Raw genomic sequence first — 20402 nt, 5'->3', positions numbered from 1 at the left:
ACATATAGACACAGACACAGAGGCAATTTAACATATTCCAACTTCCGGCTTCATGAGGGTTGCTCGAACCTAGCCACTGCTTCATCGTTCACTTGTGACACCGAGTCCTTGATGGAGTACTTCCTCATTCCTTTCCGCGTGCTGCTTGAAGTTTTTATGGTGTCGTAAATTAGTTAAACCAGCCTCCCTGCATAAAGCGGTACCTAAATTTTCTACTTGACAGATGCAACTGTCTTTCGAGTTGCTTAAGTCAACAACAAGGTAGGTTATTAATTGTTGGGAGCTCAATCTGACCCGGGCTGGCTTTGAACTCATGACCTCTTGGTCAGTAGTGATTTCTTGCAGCTGAGTACCAACCAGCTGCGCCACAGCCCTGGCCCTGCACCATAGCCTGGCCTAATTTTAGAAGTTAAGCAGGGTCAGCTCAGGTTAATACTTGAATGGGAGACTGCTGGAAAATGCCACGTTCTGTAGGCTATATTTCAGAGGAAATAAATGGCAAAACCATCTCTGAGTCTTTCTCCTGAACACGAGGAAGAACTTCCTAACTGTGAGAGCTGTTCAGCAGTGGAACTCTCTGCTCTGGAGTGTGGTGAAGGCCACTTCTTTGGAGGCTTTTAAACAGAGGCTGGATGGCCATCTGTCAGGAGAGCTTTGAATGCAATTTTCCCGCTTCTTGGCCGGGGGTTGGACTGGATGTCCCATGTGGTCTCTTCCAACTCTATGATTCCTTGCCTGAGAAAAGCCTCAGAAATCCATTGGGCCACTTTATGGCAACTTGAAGGCGTATATACTCAGAGCGAAACATGTGATGATACATCCTTTAAAACTCCTGGTATATTTTAAGCAGACTTGTTATATTACGTGCACTTCTTGAAAGGCCTTGATCCACGGAATGGTGGCATGAACATTCATGTGAACTCCTACGCCTCTTCATCTTTTCCGTGATTTCCGTGTAGTTTGTTAGCAGAGAGTGTTTGATTGCATGTAGAATTCCGTTCCTCCCGGCTTATTTGCCTCGTTTTAGAATTTATCATATTCATGAGTTTATTTATGTGATGCATTTACATTCCTCCCTTCCCTAGAGATGGGTAAAACACGCTCCCCAGAAGTCTCCCCCAGTCCCCAGATCATTATTATTATAAACTTCTTTTTGCACAAACACCCTCGAGCTGCTCAAACCCGAGAAAGAAAACCAGTGTTACTTCTAGTCTGGCAAGTTGTGGTGGAGAAAGAAGAAATGAGCCCCACAGTGAGGACATCGGTTTCCAAGTTGGCTTGATGTGTCTTCCTCTTGGCATGTTTCTCCCTTTCGCCCTCCATTCCTGCCTCTTCAAATTCCACATCACTGCTGGTCGCAGCTGACCTCCAGTTAGAGCACTCAAAGGCCAGGGATTCCCAGTTCTCAGTGTTTATGCTGCAATTTCTAAGGTTAGCTTTAAGCCCATCTTTCAATCTCTTTTCCTCTCCACTAAAATTCCATTTTCCGTTCTTGAGTTGGAACTACAGTAACTGCTTTGGGAGATGATGACTGGACATTCGGACAATGTGCCCAGTCCAAAGGAGTTGATGGCGTAGGAGCATCTCTTCAGAGCTGGTGGTCTTTGCTTCTTCCAGCACACTGACATTTGTCCGCCTATCTTCCCAAGAGATTTGCAGGATTTTTTTTGATCCATGGATTTGGGTCCCCATGTGAGTCCAGTAACCAAAGCCTTGTAATAATAATAATAATAATAATAATAATAATAATAATAATAATAACAACAACAACAACAACAACAACAACAACAACAACAACTTATAATAAGGAGACAGAAGGCCTGAACCTTGCAGCCCAGGAGCAAGCCATCAGACAAATGCAATTAAGGCCAAGATCGAAAAGTCAGCTGATGACCCAAAATGCAGACTGTGCAAGGACACCGACGAAACCATGGATCATATCCTCAGCTGCTGTAAGAAAATCGCACAGACAGACTACAAACAGAGGCACAACTACGTGGCCCAAATGATTCATTGGAACTTATGCCTCAAGTACCTCCTGCCAGCAGTAAAGAACTGGTGGGATCACAAACCTGCAAAGGTCATGGAAAATGAACACGCAAAGATACTGTGGGACTTCCGAATCCAGACTGACAAAGTTCTGGAACACAACACACCAGACATCACAGTTGTGGAAAAGAACAAGGTTTGGATCATTGATGTCGCCATTCCAGGTGACAGACGCATTGACGAAAAACAACAGGAAAAACTCTGCCGTTATCAGGACCTCAAGATCGAACTTCAAAGACTCTGGCAGAAACCAGTGCAGGTGGTCCCGGTGGTGATGGGCATATTGGGTGCCGTGCCAAAAGATCTCAGCCGGCATTTGGAAACAATAGACATTGACAAAATTACGATCTGCCAGCTGCAAAAAGCCACCCTGCTGGGATCTGCACACATCATCCGAAAATACATCACACAGTCCTAGACACTTGGGAAGTGTTCGACTTGTGATTTTGTGATACGAAATCCAGCATATCTATCTTGTTTGCTGTGTCATTATAAAATAATAATAACTATTTTTATACCCCGCCTCTATCTCCCCAAAGGGGACTCAGGGCGGCTTACATGGGGCCAAGCACGAACAAAAACAATAGCAATATAAAACACAACAATAGAGAAAAGACATGCACAATTATAAAAATTTAAACATTAGCCAATAAAAACAAATGACAAGAACTAATAAAAACATGGATTAAAACGGAGAGGTTGTAAAAGTAGACTGGGTAAGGTAGATACCAAGGGCCTACTTTGAATTCCATCCAGACTTTTTTCCTGGGAAAAAAATCATAGAACCATAGATTTGGAAGAAACCCCAAGGACCATCCAGTCCAACTCACTTCTGCCATGCAGGAAGGCACAATAAAAGCACTCCCGGCAGATGGATATCCAGCCTGTTAAAGTACCTCCAGAAAATGTCTCCAAGGCAAAAGCAACATGATGTCTTTCCTAATATTTTGGTGGAATCTCATTTCCTGCAGCTTGGATCTGTTGCTTCATTGTATCCTAGACTCTAGACTCCTCAATGGAACGTAAGAGTCTCACTTATCCAATATAAACGGGCCGGCAGAACGTTGGATAAGCAAATATGTTGGACAATAAGGAGAGATTTAGAAAAGACCTATTAAACATCAAAATAGGTTATGATTTTACAAATTAAGCACCAAAACATCATGTTATACAACAAATTTGACAGAAAAAGAAGTTCAATACGCAGTAATGCTCTGTAGTAATTACTGTATTTATGAATTTAGCACCAAAATATCACAATGCATCGAAAACATTGACTACAAAAATGCGTTGGATAATCCAGAATGTTGGATAAGTGAGACTCTACTGTACTTTCAAATATTTGAACATGGGTATCATATCCCTTCTATGCCTTTTTTTTTTACCACGAATCCATGTATGTTCTTTTTGTAAGTTTTTTTCATGTCAGGAGTGGCTTGAGAAACTGCAAGTTGCTTCTGGTGTGAGAGAATTGGCCGTCTGCAAGGATGTTGCCCAGGGGATGCCCAAATGTTTTGATGTTTTTACCAATTTATTAGCAACATTTATATCCCACCCTTCTCACCCCGAAGGGGACTTAGGGCGGTTTACAAGTATATATACATACAATATATTATATTACTAGCTGTGCCCGGCCACGCGTTGCTGTGGCAAAGTGGTGGTGGTATTGGTTAAAAATTGTTGTGTAATTTTTATTTGATGTTATTTGTATTTTTAAATTAATTTTATTGTAAGTTATCTTTTTATTTATTATATTATATATTATATAATTTATTATATTTTATTATTTTCTTGTATTATTTTTAGTTATTTTCTCTTATTATAGTATTTTATTATATTAATTTTTTTAGTGTTTTTAATTGTTTTTTAGTGTTTTTTATTATTTTTATTGGGTTGCTAGGAGACCAAGTTGGTGGAGCTTAGCCTTCTAACTGGCAGCAATTGGATAAAAGCAATTATTCCTCTCCCTCTAATTAGGACTTTATTTTTCTTTTCTTTTTGTTGTATCAACCTAGAGGCGTGGATGATGGGTTGTGTTGTCAAATTTCGAGGTTGGGGGGCCTGTACTTTTGTTGTTTTGTTGGTCGCCGTGATGCCATCACTCATTTATATATATAGATACGACTATATTGCAATAATATTAGTAGAATTGCATGTAATATAAATATACAATTATAATAGTGAATTATAATTATTATTACATTGCATTACATCATAATATTATTAATATTACATGTATATTATGTACAGTAGAGTCTCACTTATCCAAGTCTCTGGATTATCCAAGCCATCCTTGTGGGAGGCTTCTCTTATTTCCCCACATGGAGCTGGAGCTGATAGAGGGAGCTCAACCGTGCTCTCCCTGGGTTGGATTCGAACCTGGCAGCTTTCACGTCAGCAACCCAACCTTCGAGTCACAAGGCTTTAACCCACTATGCCACCTGAGGATCCTATATAAATAAAAATATATATATATATACTGTTTTTTCTCCCTTGGGAAGCTGAGCAGAAAAACATTTTGGGGCTCGGTCCCCATGTGACTTGTCTGGCAGCCATCCTGCTTCTTCGGAAATGTGGGCGCGAGGCGCCTGAGGAATGTGCGAACAGCCCCGGCGTTTGCTGGAAATGTTAATGCATAAATAGGCAGCTGCTCCAAGATGTATTTCCTTGCGTTTCCTGCTCACGTGAAAGGTCAAAGTGACCTTAAGAGAAGGAGGGAGAATGGTTGACGTTGCATCAAAGTTTCCTAAAAATATCAAAGGTGGGTTGACACCTCGTGTGTGGTGCTGTTACCTGTTGACATGTCTTTGGCACCTGCGGCGGGTTTGACGGAGCCCTTCTCCATCACTGTCCACCCACGTTGCTTCCAATCCGGAGAGACACGGCCACTCATTCACTGCCTGGTCTTGCTCCATCCTTGGCGCGATCTCTCCGAGATGCAGGATAAGTAAGGCTCCCTAAGAAAGCTGGGGGGTGATGGTATTAGTTCGAAATGAAAACAGATTCCTCCCCCTCCCCAAAATGCACTGCCCTTTGCTATGAAACATAGCTTATGGAGAGTTGGTCAAGCAGCACTGTTTTCACTGCCTTCTCCTTTGGATTTGCTCAATAATGTGATAATCTGAGACATTAATACATGGGTCACATGCTGTTATGGCTGGGTGATGCCACAGTAGCCCCAAAGCTATAATCATTACACTAACTTAATTTCCAATGTGATAATTTCCAATCCGAGGCACCTCTCACTATATATTATTGCTTTCTGTGACACTGATGCTGAGGTCCTGTCCACACAAAACCTTGGAAAGCAAAACAGTCCAAATTCTGGGGCCTCCAGGTGACTGTCACAACAACAGCTGTCTCAACCGATAGCAGAGATGGTTGTTGAAACCCCTCTTCCAACTCTCTCTCTCGGTGCTGCCACTGTTTACTAATAACACTCACCTTCCGGCAATATCTGGCTTCTCCTGAGAGCACAACGGGACAAAGATGTTCCAGTGCAATAAAACCCCTGTAATCTCTTGTTTTTTCCCTCCTGCAAAGAGCAGCCAGGCATCGCCAAAGTGTGAGTGTGATCGAGCGAAAAGCAGCAGGTCGCAAGCCTGGGAAGACCGAATCGGGGATTCAAAGGCATCCGGTCTGATGGCAATGATTGCTCTGCTGTGTTGCTGACTATTGGTAGCCAGAAGGCTCAGAACATGTGGCAGATTGCTTTGCGCATAACGTTGTATACACTAAAATTGTATCTTCATGACAAAACACATTAAAAATTTGCCTGCTTGTGTAAAAAGTACTCATTACCCCTTGATTGAAGGGCTGTTATAATATTGACCCTCTGTATCCACAAATTCTGCATCCATTGATTCAACCACATACAGTAGAGTCTCACTTATCCAACACAAACGGGCCAGCAGAACGTTGGATAAGCGAATATCTTGGATAATAAGGAGGGATTAAGAAAAGGCCTATTAAACATCAAATTAGGTTATGATTTTACAAATTAAGCACCAAAACTTCATGTTATACAACAAATTTGACCAAAAAAGGAGTTCAATACGCAGTAATGTTATGTTGTAATTACTGTATTTACGAATTTAGCACCAAAATATCACAGTATATTGAAAACATTGACTACAAAAATGGCTTGGATTATCCAGAGGCTTGGATAAGCGAGGTTTGGATTAGTGAGACTCTACTGTACAGTAGAGTCTCATTTATCCAACATAAACGGGCCAGCAGAACGTTGGATAAGCGAATATGTTGGATAATAAGGAGAGATTAAGGAGAAGCCTATTAAACATCAAATTAGGTTATGATTTTACAAATTAAGCACCAAAACATCATGTTATACAACAAATTTGACAGAAAAAGTAGTTCAATATGCAGTAGTGCTACATAGAAATTACTGTATTTATGAATTTAGCACCAAAATATCATGATGTATTGAAAACATTGACTACAAAAATGCGTTGGATAATCCAGAACGTTGGATAAGCGAATGTTAGATAAGTGAGACTCTACTGTATATACACACTAGCTGTGCCCGGCCACGCGTTGCTGTGGTGTATGGGAATCCTTTGTTGGCCAGGTGGAATAGCAGTGAGTAGCCTTGCAGCCTCAAAGCCTGGCCGTTTTCTTCTAATGGAAATCCTTGTTTGGTAAGCTGGAATGCAATGGAATAGGTTAGCTTCTTGGAAGGCTTGACACTTGCATTCTACGGGAATGGTTTTTTGGGCTGCTAGAATTGCAAAGAATAGCCTCACTGCTTCAAAGCCTGGCTGCTTGCTAGCTAGGGGAATCTTTGGTTGATCAGCTTCAATAGTACAGAGTAGTATTGCTGCTTCAAAGCCTGGCTGCCTTCTACCAAGATTAATCCTTTGTTGGTCTGTTTGAATTGTACTGAATAGCCTTGCAGCTTCAATGCCTGGCTGTGTTATACCTAGGGGAATCCTTGTTTGGACAGCTTGAACTACACTGATTAGTCTTGCAGCTTAAAAGCCTGACCACTTTCTACAGACGGGAATGGTGTTTTCTTTTTTCTTTTGGTGGTCCCTCCTTGGAACGTGATTAATTTTGTGGCCAAATTTGGTATGATTTGGCTCAGTGGTTTTGTTGTTAACTCGGTCCTAATTATGCACATTACATTTATATATATATAGATAAAAGGTAAGATTAAAGGTTTTCCCATGATGTTAAGTCTAGTTGCGTCCAACTCTGGGGGTTGATGTTCATCTCCATTTCTAAGCCAAAGAGCCGGCATTGTTCGTAGACACCTCCAAGGTCATGTGGCCACTGGCATGACTGCATGGAGTGCATGACTCCATGGACTGCATGGAGTGTGTATATACACATACATACATGTATATACTGTACATACATACACAAAACCCTAAAAGAAAACCTTGATGTTGCCATTTTATATAAAGGATACCCTTTTACTAGATCATGGGGCTTGAGTTTGAGCATCCATGGATTTGGTAACAAAGGTGGAGGCATTACTTTTCATTCAACCCTCGTACAATACAGTAGAGTCTCACTTATCCAACATAAACGGGCCAGCAGAACATTGGATAAGCGAATATGTTGGATAATAAGGAGGGATTAAAGAAAAGCCTATTAAACATCAAATTAGGTTATGATTTTACAAATTAAGCCCCAAAACATCATGTTATACAACAAATTTGACAGAAAAAGTAGGTCAATACACAGTAATGCTATGTAGTAATTAATGTATTTACGAATTTAGCACCAAAATATCACAATGTATTGAAAACATTGACTACAAAAATGCGTTGGATAATCCAGCACATTGGATAAGTGAGACTCTACTGTGGTTCCTTTGTTTGCTTACAGAAATCAGCAGTTATAAGCAGTCCTTTCTTTGTCCCTAAATCTGCTTCAGTGAAGATCAGCAGCAAACAAGACCTCAGAATTAGTCAGGCCTCTCTGAGTATAAAGCCATCTTCTTTTCAGCCAGTATTCACACAGAGAGAGAGAGAAACCTGTTCAAACCGGTTCTCCAGCGGCAGAACAGCAACAGTTGCGAACCGATTCCCAGGTCCTTGCAAGCGCAGCCAATCGGCTTCATGCATTTGATATTCCAGTTAACACACATATAGTATCTTTGCAAACCATCACAGTTTAGACAGCTGGGTTTGCCAGGAGACTCGCATAAACCACGGAAATCCTGAGGCTTCTTAGCACAGAGGTTGGTGGAGCGTGTTTGCAGCAGGAGGAGATTAGCCGCTTGTTCAAAATGTCGTTCTCATCAATCACACAGCAAAGGAAGGAAATCAGGGGAAATCATGAAAATTACAGATGGCTAGATGAAGTAATTAGAATGTTGGCTAAAGCAGATGTTTGTAATTATCTGTTTATCCCAGTTACAGGAACCCTGATTGTACCACTGGATTGGCCCATTTGTAATTCTCTCTGTCTAATTTGAGGGCCTATTATAGGTATGGATTACATTGATGCACACACTAACAAAATCAGTAACTCATCCTTCATGTGCAGCTTTATAATAAATACAGAATCCGTATGGGTTTAGTTGATATTTTTTAAGACTACAGATCATTTCCAAGTTGTGAACAAGATAGGTTCTGTAGGGTTGTTTATGTTGTGGGGAAATGTCCACTTACGTTTTCTTTACTTTTAAAATAAGTAGCAATTTGTGGATGTGTAGAATTGTTCCTCTTATTGATTGGTTCTTAGTTAATACAAGCATGGGTACCCGGTGGTGCCCGTGTTATTTGAAAAGAGCATTGTTTGTTTTTGAATACAGTAGAGTCTCACTTATCCAAGCTAAACGGGCCAGCAGAAGCTTGGATAAGCGAATATCTTGGATAATAAGGAGGGATTAAGAAAAAGCCTATTAAACATCAAATTAAGTTATGATTTTACAAATTAAGCACCAAAACATCATGTTATACAACAAATTTGACAGAAAAAGTAGTTCAATAGGCAGTAATATTATGTTGTAATTACTGTATTTACGAATTTAGCAACAAAATATCACAATATATTGAAAACATTGACTACAAAAATGGCTTGGATTATCCAGAGGCTTGGATAAGCGATGCTTGGATTAGTGAGACTCTACTGTATTAGGTAATATCAGTTTGGTCATATGTTACACTAAGTCTTAAAAAAACCAGTCTTTCCTGTTGATTTTTATGAATGCTTCCATTAGGAAATGCATAAGGATGTGGGTGAACTATAATTCCCATACACCTTGGGTCAATTCTTCCCAAACTCCGCCAGTATTCATAGTTGGTCATCTTGGGACTGTGTGCCAAATGTGGTCCAGATCCGTCAACTGTTAGGTTCAGTGTTCTCTGAATACAGGTGAACTATAACTCCCTGATGCCAATGTCAAACACCCCCAAACCCCACCAGTATGTATAATTGGCTGTGTTGGGTCTGTATGCCAAGTTACTTCCAAATCCATCGTTGGTGGGGTTCAGAGTGCTCTTTGATTGCAAGTGAACTATACATCCTAGTCCCTACAACTCCTACCGTGTTTCCCCGAAAATAAGACAGTGTCTTATATTAATTTTTGCTCCCAAAGATGCTCTAGGTCTTATTTTCAGGGGATGTCTTAGTTTTCCATGAAGAAGAATTCACATTTATTGTTGAACAAAAAAAATGAACATTTATTATATACTGTACAGTAGTTGTCATCACAAACCAGCATAACCAGACAAACTGAATCCTTTCAAGAATTTCTTTCTACTACCATTATTTCCATGTACAACACTCTATGGCACATACATTTACTGATCCTGCATGCTCTGGTGTTGTGTTCGTTGGGCATGCTTCCAAACAAAAACTTTGCTAGGTCTTACTTTTGGGGGAGGCCTTATATTGAGCAATTCAGCAAAACCTCTACTAGGTCTTATTTTCTGGGGATGTCTTATTTTAGGGGAAACAGGGTATAAATCATGGTAAATTATCCACAAATCTTTCTCTGGTATTCAGTTCCTGTATGCCATAGAAAAGAATAGGAAAGGGTTAAGGGAGAGGCAATAGGCGGGGTCATGCAAATTTCACACTAATGGAGAGAGAAAGGAACCCTGGGATATGGTGCTCACTGTAACCTGCAATGTCCTTGGAGGGAGGGCATTGGTGGGTCCCCAGCATCTGTGTAAGAATTCAACACTCTGTTTCCGCAACCAGCATCTCACATTACTCATTGTGCACAGATCTTCCGACAGCCAAGCAAAGCAATAATGTGACCCACACGTTCTTGTGAAATGCCGATTATGCTTGAAACTTCTCTCCGAGTGATACGACGATTGTTCTGAATCAATCTGTCAACTTTTTGCTTGTGAAACTCAGTGGTTGCTGTCACAGGACATCCAAAAAAAAAAAGTCGCATTAACAAACCGTCTGCGCAGGGTTCCATACTTCGCACTTTAACAACACAACCGTTCAATGCTAAGGCTTTCCCGTCTGAGCAGGGTTCCATACTTCACACTTTAACAACACAACCGTTCAATGCTAAGGCTTCCCCGTCTGCGCAGGGTTCCATACTTCACACTTTAACAACACAACCGTTCAATGCTAAGGCTTTCCCGTCTGAGCAGGGTTCCATACTTCACACTTTAACAACACAACCGTTCAATGCTAAGGCTTTCCCGTCTGCGCAGGGTTCCATACTTCGCACTTTAACAACACAACCGTTCAATGCTAAGGCTTTCCCGTCTGAGCAGGGTTCCATACTTCACACTTTAACAACACAACCGTTCAATGCTAAGGCTTTCCCGTCTGCGCAAGGTTCCATACTTCGCACTTTAACAACACAACCGTTCAATGCTAAGGCTTTCCCGTCTGAGCAGGGTTCCATACTTCACACTTTAACAACACAACCGTTCAATGCTAAGGCTTCCCCGTCTGCGCAGGGTTCCATACTTCACACTTTAACAACACAACCGTTCAATGCTAAGGCTTCCCGCCAAATGGAACTGTAGAGGAGAGTCTACTGAACAAGCCAGTCCCTGTCGCAGACCTGTTGAGGAGTTATGAAGGTGGAGGCATTATTTTTCATTCAACCCTCGTGTGTGTGTGTGTGTGTGTGTGTGTGTGTGTGTTTGTGTATAGAGAGAGTGAGTCAGTCATTGGAGTTGAAACCATGGATGCATAATCCGTAGACACAGGGACAAGGCCGTCCAGCTGAAGCTCTGACCAGAAACTAACTCTGCAGAAGTTTTTTGTCACCGGTCCCACTTGTCATTCATAGCAAACACTAAGAACCCGCTCTCTTTTGTGAATGTGTCTGTTCCCCTTGCAGAGTCCTCTAAAGCTTCTGGCCATCACCACTGCGAATCCTGCCAACTAAATTACGTGTTGTTTGTAAGAGTCCTTTGCTTTGCCTGTCCTGAGTCTCCCACCTGTCACTTCCTTTGGGAAGAAGGAGAAGGGCATGGATCTCTTCCCTCGTTTCCATCCTTGATTTGGTCAGGCAGGTCAGCTTGATTTGGTCAGCTTGATCTGGCTTTGATGGCATTTACCCATGCGTTTCGGAGCAAAAGAACGAGAAGCCCCCGTCCTGACAAAACTTCTCCCTCCATAAATCCCAGAATGCCATTTGCCATAAGTCAACAAACACTATTTACAAGAAAAGGACGTGCGACCAAAAAAATGGAAAACAAGGAGCAGGGAAACAATACGCGTTAATGAGCAAATGAAGGGAATATTTGCAGAAGGGCTATTAGTGTCAACAAGCAAAGGATGAGAATTTTAAAAGGGTTGGGTTTTGCTCTAAAGTTGAATGGGGAAGAGAGGGAGGGGGAGGTTTTTCATGCCAGTTTCAGGGTGGCAGGAAAGCTCTTTTAGGGAAAAATACAGCTTAATTGTGGATGGCGTCTGCCATATGAGCAGAATCCCAAATGGCTTTATTGCATTAAATAAGACTAACGGATAAATAGTGGCAGAGGGAGAAGGCAATTAAGAGGCCCAAAACAAAACAGGGAATACTGTTTTTGAGCAAGACTTGAAAGATGCTGGCAAGCCAATGAGCCAGAAAGAAACCCTTGCAGATGGTGGAGGTTTCTACAAGAAGATAGGGACTCGTTGAAAAGAATGAGATGACAGAGGAACCGTAATAATTTAATAATAAATTTATTCTTGTACCCCGCCTCTATCTCCCCGCAGGGACTCAGGGCGGCTTACAAATGCAAAAAAGTATACATACAAAAACATCAAATACCGAAAACGCACAAATGATTAAAATCAAACCATTAATAAGACAAAGTTAAAACACATCAATAAAAACATAAGCATGGGCTGATCAAAGTGCACTAAGTGAGACTTGTAAATATGGAGGAAGTTAAAAGTGCTATAAGAACATGGGGGAGAACCCAAAAGTGAGTTGAACCCTGAGGCTATATAGAGAAATTACCCATGCGGATGCAACCGATCAAGGATAACCATTTGTGCAAGAATTTAACATTCAAGAGGGTGGTACTTAATATATATTGCAGAATGAGACCGTGAGCTATGGACTCTCCAAAACTCATGGTCTCATGATGGGACAAGCCATCAAAGATAGGCTAGGATAAGCCATGGAAGATGGGAGAAGACCTGTGGATGAGGATGGTGGGCTAAGACTGTAGCAAGGGTCAGGACAAATACCAATGTTTGGAAAAGTTCCTCTTTCCAATTCCATCTCCCTGAATCTTTCAACTCGGCTTTTGATGTAGCTGGGATGTGCGTCAACACTGTCAAATTAATGCAGTTTGACATCACTTTAACTCCCGTGGCTCAATGCTATGGATGCCTGGAGATATTCAAAGTTGTAATATGGACTCATTGGATGCTTGATGGTTATATTTTTGGGGTTCTTTCCCCATCTCCAAAATCATAACCTAACTTTTCTAGCTTTTCCAGCCGTGAATACAAAATTTTGGGTGTTTGAATTTGATGGCCTTCCAAGTGCAGTGTCTTCACAGTGAGGACATTGGTTTCTAGGTGGAAGGTGGTCCGGGTCAAGGTTGGTTTAATGGGCCTTCCTCTTGTGTGACCTATGCAAGGTAAACATTGGGTTTCCATGACCAAGTGGAGATTTGGACCCTGGTCTCAAAAGTCATAGTCTAATACTAAAATCATTACACCATGCCAACTCATTTGGCATTCAAGGAAAGAGATGATCTGCACGTATTTTTTTCAAAAAGAAATGATGGTGGTCTGCAGCAACACTAGATAACATTCACCACCATCCAACCTTCTTAGAAAACTGCCCTTGATCAGCTTGTCTAATAAAGCTAAACTAGAGGAGACACCGGGCAAACATAAAAATCACTCCAGGAATTGAAGCAAATGTTTGGAAGCTACAGCTTCGAACATCCCAATCGATAGTGTCATACGCTTCATTAAGATCTACAAGCATCATTTGTGGGAACTAATAAGGGATCATTAACCATAGAGAGAAAGGGGAAAGGAAGTGAAAAGTGGACTAGAGACCATTATAGATGATCCGCTTGGCTTCTGATTTTCAATTATAAATGGAGGCCCACCAAGATTAAATGGGTTTTGTCTCATTGCTGATGGGACTCAATAGTATTATCACTCTACTCTGTAGCGTTAGCATCATCCCTGAGCCAAGAACGGTGTTTCCAAGTTTTTCTTTTACTCTTTGCAAAGGTGATACTGTCATTGTTTCCCAAATGTTCCTTCCCCTTTTTTGGTTGCAATATTATCTATATATATAAAAAATGTAATGTGTGTTTTACTATGGAGTAAACAACAAAATCACTGAACCACAGTTCATGCTTGCTGCACAGAGACTATTCATTGCTCTCCAACCTGGCCAACCAAGAATTCCACAAGGTAGAAAGCGGCCAGGCTTGCAAGCAGCAAGGCTATTCAGTGCTTTTCAGCCTGATCAACCAAGATTTCCCCTACATAGAAAACCTTCAGGTTTTGAAGCCACGAGGCTACTCCGACCCATTCAACCTGCCCCTATATAGAAAGCAGCCAGGCTTTGAAGCAGCGAGGCGATTCTGTGCAATTCAAATTGGCCAAAAAACCATTCCCCTAGAATGCAAGTACCCAGCCTTCCAAGCAGCAAGCCTATTGCATTGGATTCCAGCTCACCAAACAAAGATTCGCATAAGAAGAAAACTGCCAGGCTTTGAGGCTGCAAGGCTATTCACTGCTATTCCACCTGGTCAACAAATGATTCCCATAAGCCACAGCAACATGGCAGGGCACAGCTTATATATATATATATATATAAGCTGTGCTCAGCCACGCGTTGCTGTGGCATTGTCTGGTGGTGTTGGTGAGAAATTGTTGAGGTAGTGGTGGTATTGAATGCCTGTTGTATGGTTGTCTATATGTTTACTATGCACACTGAAGTGGATTATATGGCAGTGTGGAGTCAAGATAATCCAGTTCAAAGCAGATAATATAAGATTCTAAATGGGTTATATAGCTGTTTGGAAGAGCCTTGAGTCTACACTGCCATATAATCCAGTTAAAATCTGATAATCTGTGGAAGAGGCCTAAGTGAGGCCTAACTGCCTGTCCCCTGGGCTGAGTAGGTTGCTAGGAGACCAAGTGGGTGGAGCTTAGCCTTCAAAGTGGCAGCAATTGGATAAAAACTATTATTCCTCTCCCTGTAATTAGGACTTTATTTTTCTTTTCTTTTTGTTGTATCAACCTAGAGCCGTAAATGATGGGTTGTGTTGTCAAATTTCGAGGTTGGGGGGCCTGTAGTTTTGTTGTTTTGTCCGCTGCCCTGATGCCATCACACTTTTATATATATAGATACACACACACACACACACACACACACACTCCTCATGGCCTACAAATTGGCAAATGCATGTAAATTTGTAACATTTAAATAATCGCAAGCGTAGCAATAGATTTTCCTTGAGGGAGAGTTTAGGAAATGTTTGACACAGTGTTATTTGGAAAGATCTCATAAATGCACCCTAGGGATGTGTACATTGCGGAATGAAAAATCAGAAGGCATCGACTCGCCACTAACATGAGAACAAACCCAGCCATTTTGTATTGATCCGACCAGAGGTCTGGGATTTTACACTCCCAGCGGGGCCAGAAGCAGCAAAGAGGGAGAAATTCACATAAATGCTTAGCTGCTGGGACAGAAGACAAAAGGCATGCCCTTTTAGAAGAGCGCTGTCTGTCTGGATGATGTTCGATTATGACTGACATCTTGGCTAGACACGAGGATCAAAGGTCTGGATGATGATCAAAGGTCTGGAAACTCTGCCTTATGAGAAGGGAAGACTGAAAGGTGAAATGACACCCATCTTTGAAGATCTGAATGGTTGTCATATAGAAGACGAAGCATGCCTACATTCTCCTACTCCAAAGACTAGAACATGAATCAATAAATTCAAATTACAAGAGGAGCAATTCCACCCAAAGACTAGGAAGAACATCTTGGTTGTAAGAACTGACAGTAGAATAGACTGGGAAGTGGGCTCTGTTTCTTTGGAGGTCTTCAGACAGTGGTTAGATGAACATCTTTCAGGAATTCTGTAATTGTAGATTCCTGTGCGGAAAATAGTTACTGTATATACTCGAGTATAAGCCTAGTTTTTCAGACCTTTTTAAAAAACTGGTTGGCTTATATTTGGGTCAGCTTATACTCGAGAATATATGGTACATTTATTATTTTTCTCTATTGTTATTGGTATTATTACATTGATCATTTTTCTCTATTATTGTTGCTACTATTATATTTATTTTACTCTATTATTATTGTTATTATTAATAATAATACATTTATTATTTCACTCTGATATTATTATTATTATTATTATTATTATTATTACATGTATTATTTTACTCTATTATTATTAAAAGGATACATAAGGGCATTTACATTGAAGAAGATGAGAATAATGATTTGATCAGAGTTGGACAGTCTTATCTTAAATTTGAGCTTTATGTAAATATTCAAAAACATTTAACCTACGGATGCCTCAATTAATGTAATTTTCTTGGTATCTATTTTTATTTCTGAAATTTACCACCCTCGGCTTATACTGGAGTCAATGTTTTCCCAGGTTTTTTTGGTGGTAAAATTAGGTGGCTTGGCTTATATTCAGGTCGGCTTATACTCGAGTATATACGGTAGGTTAGGTGGCCCTTCCAGATGATTCCATGGGTACATCTACACTGTAGAAATGATGCAGTTTCACTACACTTTAAGTGCCATGAATCAACGCTATGGATTCATGGGAGTTGTAGCTTTACAAGGTCTTTAGCTTTCTCTATCCAAGAATGCTGGTGTCTCACTAAATTACAAATCCCAGGATTCCATAGCAATTAAAGTCAAGCTGCATTCATTCTGTAGTGTAGATGCAACCTATTATGGGAGTAAGAAGCCAACCACACCTGAAGTGTAGATGAGGCACTCCCCTCCAAAAGTATGAGCTTCTGTGAAGAGGTTGGTTGGGGAATCCTGGGATTTGTGATATTAAAAAGGAACTTTTCCAAGCTTTGGAAAAGATTTATAACCCTGACAGTAGGACAATTAGTATAAAATGTTTTCCTAGTGGATCTGAAGATAAAGGGAGTTGAGTTTGGTATGTTGCCAGAAGGAATGGGTTGTTGTCCCTTTAGGAGAGCTAGAGAAATCAACATTGCAACAGGTGTTTCTCGCTATCATAGCTTCTCCTGCTCATATTTCCTGTTTTAGTAAAAGTATAAGAACACTTTCTGTTATTTCTCCTGGCAACCCTAATTAGTTGTCAGTCCACCTTTTGCCTTTGGGCCTGTTGAATGTGGGAGTCAATTTTCTTCTTAATAAGTAGGTGAGTAGAATATTTGCACATGTTTTTCAAAAGGGAGTAACAGATCACTGTGTTGCTACCATCGTTGTGTTTTAAGGCAAGTGAACCCACCATCTTGGCGCCCTTTGATAAAGGTTTCATCAAGCCTACAGTTTCAATGTCAAGAATGGATTTGATATCAGATCTTGCTGGCTTAGAACGCCCACCTATTGAAAATGTAGACTCCCTTGTGTTTTTTTTCACTCCCTGCCTATTTTCTTGTAATGGTAATAGCTCTGGAGAAACCAAAAGCTCGCAGACTTTTATAGAACAGTAGTTGGCCTTCATTTGGATTTTATTTCATTCTGATGGAATCCATTGGGCTTCCTTTATTTGTGAAAGGTCTACCGATAAAATTTGAAGATCTAGTTCAGACTGGGGAATATAATTGTCTGGAGGGATCAAGCACTTCAACCTCTAAAAAACAGTTTTAGTGGGTTCATATTGACTATAGAGCGCCACTCTATCCATTAGTCTTGTGTGCGGTACCAGTTTCTGCTATTTAATCTGTGTTTTTGAACCATTTTTTTCATTCGGATGGTAGGTAAAGGTTTTCCCTGACGTTAAGTCCAGTCGTGTCTGACTCTGGGGGTGGGTGCTCATCTCCATTTCTAAGCCGAAGAGCCAGCGTTGTCCGTAGACACCTCCAAGGTCATATGGCCATCATGACTGCATGGAGCGCCATTACCTTCCTGCCGGAGCAGTACCTATTGATCTACTCACATTTGCATGTTTTCAAACTGCTAGGTTGGCAGGAGCTGGGGCTAACAGCGGGCGCTCACTCTGCTCTCAGGATTTGAACCTGGGACCTTTTGGTCCACAAGTTCAGCAGCTCAGTGCTTTAACACACTGTGCCACCATGGGCCCCCATTCGGATGGTATGATACAGTAAACCCCCCTCCGGTACGAAAATAACAGGGAAACAAAAGGAAAGTGGGAACGGTAACCGTTTGGTCGCTGGATTTTTGGAGCTCGGCTGCAGGCCCTGGCTGGCACGGGTGCTTTGGGTCTGCATGCCACAAACACACTCTCCTTTAAAAGATAGTATATGTGTGGTGTACAGGCCTAAAGCACCTGCCTCTGCCAGGGCCTACAGCCAAGTACCTCTTACCCAGCACTCGGCTGCAGGCCCTGGCAGGCTCGGGCACTTTACACCTGTATGGCACACATACATGCCACACATGAACTCTCATCATTGGCAGGCCCAAAGTGTGCACTGGGAAGGGGAGTCTGGGAAACCCTGGGGGGAAAATATTCATATTTTCGTATGCGGAACAAAAAAGGCTCATTCAGAAAGGTGCCCGTTTTCGTGAGACACGCTTGAAAACTAAAATGGGGCATTATGAAGGAAACAAACAGAAATGGATAGCAATTCTATACAAATGCACAAGACTAATATCCATCCCTGGGGATGAAAGGAAGCCTCAATCTAGCAATGCACTGTAGAATGACTGAAGTTTGACACCACTTTAGCTATCATGGCTAAATGCTATGGAATATTGGGATTTGTCATTTGGAGATCTTGTAAATCTATAACTCGCATGATTCGATAACATTGAACCATGGCACTTAAAGTGGTATCAGACTACTACGGAGTTGCATCCTCTTTCTCCCACAGTCTGTAATAACTACAGTCCTGATGTCTTTGAATATGTCCACAATCTCATTATTTTCCCCATATCTAAATAATCATATTAAATGTAATGATGATCATCATCATCATCTCTGCAAGCTGTACTATGAACATATGCAAATAACATTTCTTAGCCCCGAAAACACACTTCCCCAAGGTCATCAAAGGGCATCGCTGAACCAATGGGATATCTGTTTATGTCATGGATTAGCAAGAACAGTGTCCAGATGGTTCAATACGTCTGATTTCTGGTTAATTTCAAAGGCAAAAGACTCCTGACTCTTTTGCAAATTAGCAAGTTTCACACTTGTGTGCAGGACAGCTGGAGGAGAGAAATGATGGAGTCGGTATTCTCCGGTGAACTGCATTCAATTGCGAGGAAAAAAAAGTAAGACAATACAAGGGAATGTGAAAAGCAGACAGGTCTCCGCTCCGAGAGTCGAGTTCGGCGAAACGGAGCTTTGATAATAATAAGAAACTGACAATAACGGGGAAGCAAAAAATGATGCTAATTAAAGGTGAAGTCTTAGTCATATCTTCAAGGAGAAGAGAGGAAATGGCTAGTTAATAACTTGATAAAAGGAAACAAAAAAACAAAAGGGGCGGCGGATGGTGGAAGATGAAAAAGGAGTCCGTGAGCCGGGAGGATGAAATGGAAGTGATTGGAAGCAAATGAGTCTAAGTTGGGCTGTCAACACAGATTGCGAATTATGTTGCCGAAGTAGGACTGTCAGATGAAAGGTCCGTGCGAAGGAAGGGACTTAGAGAGTTTTAGTGACAGCAATTGAGATTCTCCTTTCATAGATCATAGAATGGAGGGGATTGGTGAGGCTAAAAATAACACAATAAGAAAGAATCATGTCCCAATCTGAAGGATTGTTCAGGAAAATAGCAAGGCAAAGACTCCATATCATGCAAATCTCACGGGCAGATAAAACATGTAATTTATAGGAATACAACAACAACAACAACAATAATAATAAATTATGATCTGTCAACTGCAAAAGGCCACCCTACTGGGATCTACGCGCTTCATCCGAAAATACATCACACAGTCCTAAACGCTTGGGAAGTGTTCGACTTGTGATTTTGTGATATGAAATCCAGGATATCTATCTTGTTTGCTGTGTCATACAACAACAACAACAACAACAACAACAACAACAACAACAACAACAACAATAATAATAATAATAATAATTTTATGTATACCCCGGTCCATCTCCCGAATGACTCGGAGCAGCTTACACAGGGACAAGCCCAAAACAGTATTACATCAATAAAAGCAGTAATGTAATAAAATCACGATATAATAACACATCTTACAAAAGTTAAAATAACTTAAAACATAAGACAGTAATCCCAAATATACATACAATGCTATGTATATTTACTTACTTGAGGGAAAACCGTCCTTGAACTTTAATATCTAGACACTACAAAACCATGCAAGTATACAGTTATTTTTTTTAGAAAGCAAAGAATTTACTTTGGTTTCTAAAGAAGCCATTGAAATCTACAAACATGATTTTAAAGGAGGAAACCATGAAAATTACATTTAAAACCAGTATTAAAAAAAACCTCTAAAATCAGGATAGTAAATAAAGAAAAACATTCAGAAAACAGGGGAATTCCAGACAGGAAACAATCAGGGCCAGGTAACACCTCCCAACAAAAGAATCCCCCAGACAGGAAGCAACCAGGCTTTGAAGCTGCAAGGCTATTCAGTGCTAATCAAGGTGGCCAATTGCAACATTCATGTTTTCCTCAAGCAGATAAGAGTTCTTTCTTCCATCCTGGATATTCCACAGATATATGAACCCCATTTGCATTGTTTCCAATAGACTTCACAACCTCTGAGAATGCCTGCCATAGATGTGGGCAAAATGTCAGGAGAGAGTGCTTCT

At 40.9% G+C, this 20402-nt stretch overlaps 1 protein-coding gene across 5 annotated transcripts in view; it reads left to right on the top strand.

Moving 5' to 3' along the window:
* The window catches only part of grik4 (glutamate ionotropic receptor kainate type subunit 4), a 611856-nt gene that overhangs the window by 479384 nt on the left and 112070 nt on the right, over positions 1-20402 (top strand). The gene's annotated exons all lie outside the window — the stretch shown is intronic.

The sequence above is a fragment of the Anolis carolinensis genome, unplaced genomic scaffold (assembly GCF_035594765.1).
Source record: "Anolis carolinensis isolate JA03-04 unplaced genomic scaffold, rAnoCar3.1.pri scaffold_8, whole genome shotgun sequence".
NCBI classification, from domain to species: domain Eukaryota; kingdom Metazoa; phylum Chordata; class Lepidosauria; order Squamata; family Dactyloidae; genus Anolis; species Anolis carolinensis.
This window is presented reverse-complemented; position numbering and strand designations above follow the sequence as displayed.